Source organism: Palaemon carinicauda, chromosome 1 (assembly GCF_036898095.1).
Source record: "Palaemon carinicauda isolate YSFRI2023 chromosome 1, ASM3689809v2, whole genome shotgun sequence".
Classification (NCBI taxonomy): Eukaryota; Metazoa; Arthropoda; class Malacostraca; order Decapoda; family Palaemonidae; genus Palaemon; species Palaemon carinicauda.
The window spans coordinates 306,131,131-306,137,130 of record NC_090725.1 but is presented as its reverse complement, the minus strand read 5'-3'; positions in this window follow the sequence as shown (position 1 = coordinate 306,137,130).

The window sequence follows — 6,000 nt, the reverse complement described above, 5'->3', positions numbered from 1 at the left end:
ATTTCCACCTTATATTCCACAGACATTTCAAGTCTCCTTCTAATCTTTTATGTCCTTCTTGTTACCTTTCTGGCTCACGTGTTCTTTGACTCTCCTCTTCTATCTAACCCTTGTCCGATATACTTATCTACAAACACTACATCAAATCTCCAACCCTTCACATAAATATCTTTCTATATTTTATTATCTATATCATACGTTCTCAACACCTATGTTTGCTCTATATCAATTTTATCATAAGCTTCATATATGTACATGTATGCCACATAAAACTTTTATCACTTCTGTTTTAAACTTCTTGTGTAATTGTTCTGTTCCTATCAGTCCTGTCACCTGTCTTACTTTCATAAAAGAATTTACCAATGATGCCATGTTACAACTGTAACTGAGATTGTTTCTGAACAAAAGGAGTGCAATGGTTGCTCGCACATTCTCCAGCTGATGAGTTATAGATAAACCTTTCTTTATTAGCCCCTTCAGACAGTCATTGAAGGTACCTCAGCAATGCATCGAACCTCTTCACATGCTACATTATTCATCTCCATCTTGCATACTTTTCATACTTCTAGTTACTGTGGCGGGGGTAAGTGAGGCATAAGTACAGTATATGACCAGCTCCCAAGCAACTGGCTTTGGCAACAACACTGGTATTTATAGGCTCCAAGGGGTCACATAAGGGTAACAATTACACCTGCACATTCAATGGCTTTTGGCAATAAGGTTGACGTTGGCATGAAAAAAAGACAATAATAATAATGGAAATGAAAATAGAGTTGAAATTAGAATGTTACATTCAATAGCTTTTGATGTTTAATTTGACTGGAGTCAGATGGCAGCAACTGCTTGCATGGCATAGAATAAAAGATAGATAGAGCATTTTTCTTTATGTGTATGTGTTGCATGCTGCACATTGCATTACATGGCTCCCCTGAAGAGGGCGACCTTCCCTAGAGGGTCATCTTGCAGGAGATAGACAATTTTTAGGTGGTCAATGGTAATCCAATCTGCTTTTCCACAAATGTTTTGGAGGAAAGTTTTCTGATTACAGTGGATGACAAGGAAGGGGGGCATGAGCAGAGGCTTGCAAGCGTTGGTGAGCATGAAGACGCATTGCGGAGGGTACGTCGTTTGGTATGTGCTGCTTTGCCAGGGGCTTTTAAATCTGACAGAAGAGGGTAAATTTTTCCACATGATATATGTACTGGAGATCGTCGGAGGAGGTGGTGGACGAAAAAATTCCTGAGAGGCGACCAATTGGTTGCCTTATGCTATTTAATTTGCTGGCACATCCATCATGTTTCTGTTAGTGGTCCTCAGTGTGGAAACCAGTTTTAGTTGGTGCAGTGGAATATCAAAGCTGCTTTGAGTGTATGATGGAAATGTTTCACCATTCCGTTGGCTGCAGGATTGTAAGCGGGAGTCTGATATAGGGTGATGCCGAGATGTTGTAACATGTCTACAATTTAGAGGTGAAAATGGTACCCCTGTTGTGAGCAATATGCTTTGGGATGCTGAATCTTTCTCTAAATCTTGAAAGTAAGGCAGTAGTACATGTGACAGATGTTGTATCTTGCATGGGGATGGCATCAGACCAGCAATTGAAGCCATTGATGACTGATAACATAACGATGCCCTTGTGATAAGGTTAGGGCAAAAACATGTCAATATAAATGTGGGAAAAATTATGCTGAGGTTGATGAAAAGTGCCCTCACCTGAATCGGTGTGGCTATGTGCTTTTGAAGTTTGACATGAATTACAGGTGTGTACCCAATTCTTGACATCTTTAGTAATGCCATGCCATATGAGCTTTAACTTCAGTACTTGTGGAGTAAAACAGAGCAAGGAGTGTAAGATACCGTGAATCGTTTGGAACACTTGTCGGCACATGGAGGTAGCTATCCACAGGAGTGGCCTACCAGTACTGACATCACAGAGGAGGGTGGTACTGGAGTCATCAAAGGCAACATCTTCCCAATAGAGGAACATGCAGGATATCCTGCAGGTTTGGTACTCTAGTTCCTTTCGTTTGGCTTCTGTCACTACCCTGTAATACATTCCCAGGTGAACATTGGCCGGTGTTCTTCAGGAGAAGACATTGGCAATGGGATTCAGTTTTCCAAGGATGTGTTGAATGGTGTAGTTGTATTCAGAAATGGCATAGAAATGTCGGCGTTGATGTGCAGTCCAGGCATTGGACAGTCAATTGGAGGCGTGCACAAAGTACATGTGGTCCATGTGAATGACGAAAGATTTGCCCTCTAAAAAGGGGCAGATGGCCAAATATACTGATAGTGGTTTGCAGTTGAAGGAAGGGAAGCTGTCTTCCACCTTGGAAAATTTTCTACTGATGAAGGCCAATGAATGCATTGGTTTATTAATCCTTTGTTAAATTATCACCCCTACGGTGATGTTGCTGGCATCAATTGAATATTTTTAATTACAGATGAATGAAAGCAAAATCAAGTGCCTGGGTTGGATGTGATAACCCGACCAACCCTAAATGTGGTCATGGGTGTTGTTGCTACAATAGTGACTGGTTTGTTGATTGGGGCAGGAAGGGCTTGTGACCCTGTCAATTACTCTATTTTTATGCAGTGGATCCATTCTGCTCTGAATCCCGGTCCAATTGCAAAAAGCTTGAGAGGTAAGGCCATCTTTCTCCTTTCAGTGTGGGTGAAAGGATTTGCTAAGATCGCTGGGTCTGCTGAATATTTACCCTGTAAGGGCCTCAAGGCTCCCATCTACCCTGCAATTCTAGATGTTGCAGTTAAAGGGTTTGAGGAATGAGGTTGTAGTGGACCAGGCCCCTTTCCAAGTAATAGATTTTGGTTTTAAGGACAATTTAAACCCCAGATAGCAATAAGCTTGACAGAAGGCATCTGTCTTCCCTTTGGAAGTTTTCCTCAGGATCCTCCCCTCCCCCCCTTAATTTGTACACAGCTATCTAGGTCGGCTCCAACTCAAGGTTCGTCTAGGCAGGTTACCGGTCTGCTGGATTTGGTATGCTTGTATCTCCTGTGGACGTCGTGGTTATAGCCAAGATAATCGAGGCTTTGATATACAGTACTCCAATGTGGATTTAGCTATGGCTGTACGTTAGGGTTACCAGCCTCCTGGAAAGGCTCCAGTGGGTGCTCTTTCTCCCAATCCAAGTACAGTATTGCAGATTTAGTAGAGGGAAGGGAGGGGGGAGAGGCAGCTTCTTCCATGAACATAGAGAGGGAGGACTTGATGCAATCAGTTTCTCAAGGCATGTCCCCAGCTAACCACGAAAGAGGTTGTCCGGATACCATATAAATTGGCCTTGAATACTATAGTAGAGGAAGTTTCAGAGGCTAGAGGTTTCTTTTTAGACCACAGTTTGCTCGATGCTTCTGTGATTGGAATGACAGTACCAGGGCCAAAAACTCCCTTTAAAAAAAAAAAAAATTGGGGTATATCTCAGTTTTAAGGATTCACTAAACTGAAAAGTATTTGTAAAATCTCTCCCCCCCCCTCCAAAGAATGGGTTACAGTGAGCCCTCGCTACTTCGCGGTTCGACCATCGCGGATTCACCACTTCGCGGGTTTTTTTCATAACCCATATATATATGCATATCGCGGATTTTCCGGAAATTTCGAAAATACTGCGATATCTGAAGACCCCAAATATGATATTTCGTTACCTGTAATTCCATTAATACTGTAATTAGTAATATCTGCTCTTACCGATTGTTCATTGCATTACATATGACCTAATTCAGCACAGAAAGAAATAAAACATGAAAAGAGAATGTGATCATACGATAATTCAGTACTGTATACAGTACGTAGTAAAATTAAATCGAACATGAAACGCAAATCAGATGCAGTCATACCATATTAGAATGGTGTAAGGCTGCTGATGGCTACTACTGTACTACAAATGTAATGGATGTGCTTCTTTTCCATGAATCTTTTGTATGTATACGTACGTAGTACTGCATCCAATAATATTCTTTGTTGCAAAAATCACATCTCGAATAAGCGTACGAGAGAGAGAGAGAGAGAGAGAGAGAGAGAGAGAGAGAGAGAGAGAGAGAGAGAGAGAGAGAGAGAGAGAGAGAGAGAGAGACATCCTACAACAAAACAAGCGTAAAATAGCGTACGTAAAGCTGTATTATTATTATTATTGTTGTTGTTGTTATTAAAATTATTATTGTTATTATTATTATCATTATTATTATTATTATTATTATTATTATTATCATTATTTATTATTATTATTATTATTATTATTATTATTACTGTACAGTATATGTAGGCATATCTTCTACTTTGAATTGGTAACCTACGTAGCATATAAGACGGGTTGTGATTGGTTCAAGCGCTGATAGATGACGAATCAGAACCCAAGTTTTGTTATCTAGCCTGTGATTGGTGTTTTGCCCGCATCTCCAACTTCCAGCATCTACGTATCGCTGTGTAGACGTTGTTAAGTTATTGTGAACTTTAATCTGTGCTGTGCGTGACTGTTTTAAGTTGAACTTTTTGTTGAACTTTCTGTTAAACCCTACTGTACAATGCCTCCCAAGCGTTCTGCTTCTACTAAGGCTGGTAGTGAGCCTAAACACCACCGAAAGATGATGATGATTGCTGAGAAGGTGACGCTTCTCGATATGTTGAAAGAAGGCAGAAGTTACGCGGCCGCAGACCTCGAAGACCTGACGAAATCGGCCAGTGAAGAAGACAGTGAAACACAGGAAGAGATCCAAGAAATTGTCGAAGAAACGGGCTTAACATTAGAACGGCTTGCCAAGCTCTGCAACCTTGCGAAGGAGGTGAAAGAAATGTCGCAAGAGTGGGACGAGGATATGGTTCGGTCTATGCAATTCTGCAACAAGATCGATGAACACATGACTCCCTACAGGATGCTCTTCGAGCGAAAAAAGAAGCAGCGGCAGCAACTTCCGATCACAATGTTCTTCCAGCCTCGCAAAAAAGAGCCAGTTCCTCCTGCTACTATGCCCTCGGGAGAAATTGAAGAAGTGTCCCAGGAAGAAGTTGAAGAGGTGTCCCAGGAAAAGACACCTCCGTCTGAAGAGACGTAAAATACTATCATTGGCTGCACAGTAGAAGACATCATCAGCTTCATCATCATCATTTCTACTGTGCAGCAAATTCATCGCCATCATCATTCAAGTTTTTCTTGAACTTCTTTCGTGGTGAGTACAGTAACAATCTTTATTTTTTACTTTAATATTCTAACATTTTAATATTTGTGCCTGTTTTAGTTTAGTACTGTATGCATTAAGTTAAAGGGAAGGTTTTAAAAGTCTGAAGAGTATACATGTTGTAACCTATCATATTTTTTTTGTTTAAAATTTACATTTACGTACGTAAAACAATCTCTCTCTCTCTCTCTCTCTCTCTCTCTCTCTCTCTCTCTCGTAAATTGTTTTCCTGCTTTGCTACGTACAGTATGTACTGTATGATTTTATATAGATACGGTAAATAATATTTGTAATAACATATTTTCTAAAAGCTTTTACTGTAAATATCATTATTTATCACTTTCATCATGCACGTTAAATGCCTTCTTTGTTTACCGAGCGTGGTTGTTTACTGAGCGTACTTTATGACGCCGTCGTTTCAGGCGGCGTCATAAAGAAAAACATTTCATTTGGAAGTCCTAAGAAAAATTAAGTAAAACATTGGTAATAACAAAATCAACATACTGTATAATCAATATAATCGATGCAAAAACTAACCTATACACAGATGTGTACACTAAATGCGTTTGTTTCTTCATTATGATCAGAGAAACGTAAACAAAACATTGGTTGCCATTTTTTATCGTGCTTTTTGGCATGTTTAGGAAACGCATGATATAAAATCGCCTTTAATATTTGTGCCTGTTTTAGTTTAGGGTACTGTAGTACATGCATTAAGTGTTCTGTACATTAAAGGGTAGTTTGTTAACAGTAATACGTACAAGGGAAGGTTTTAAAAGTCTGAATATACTGTACATGTTAAATAAA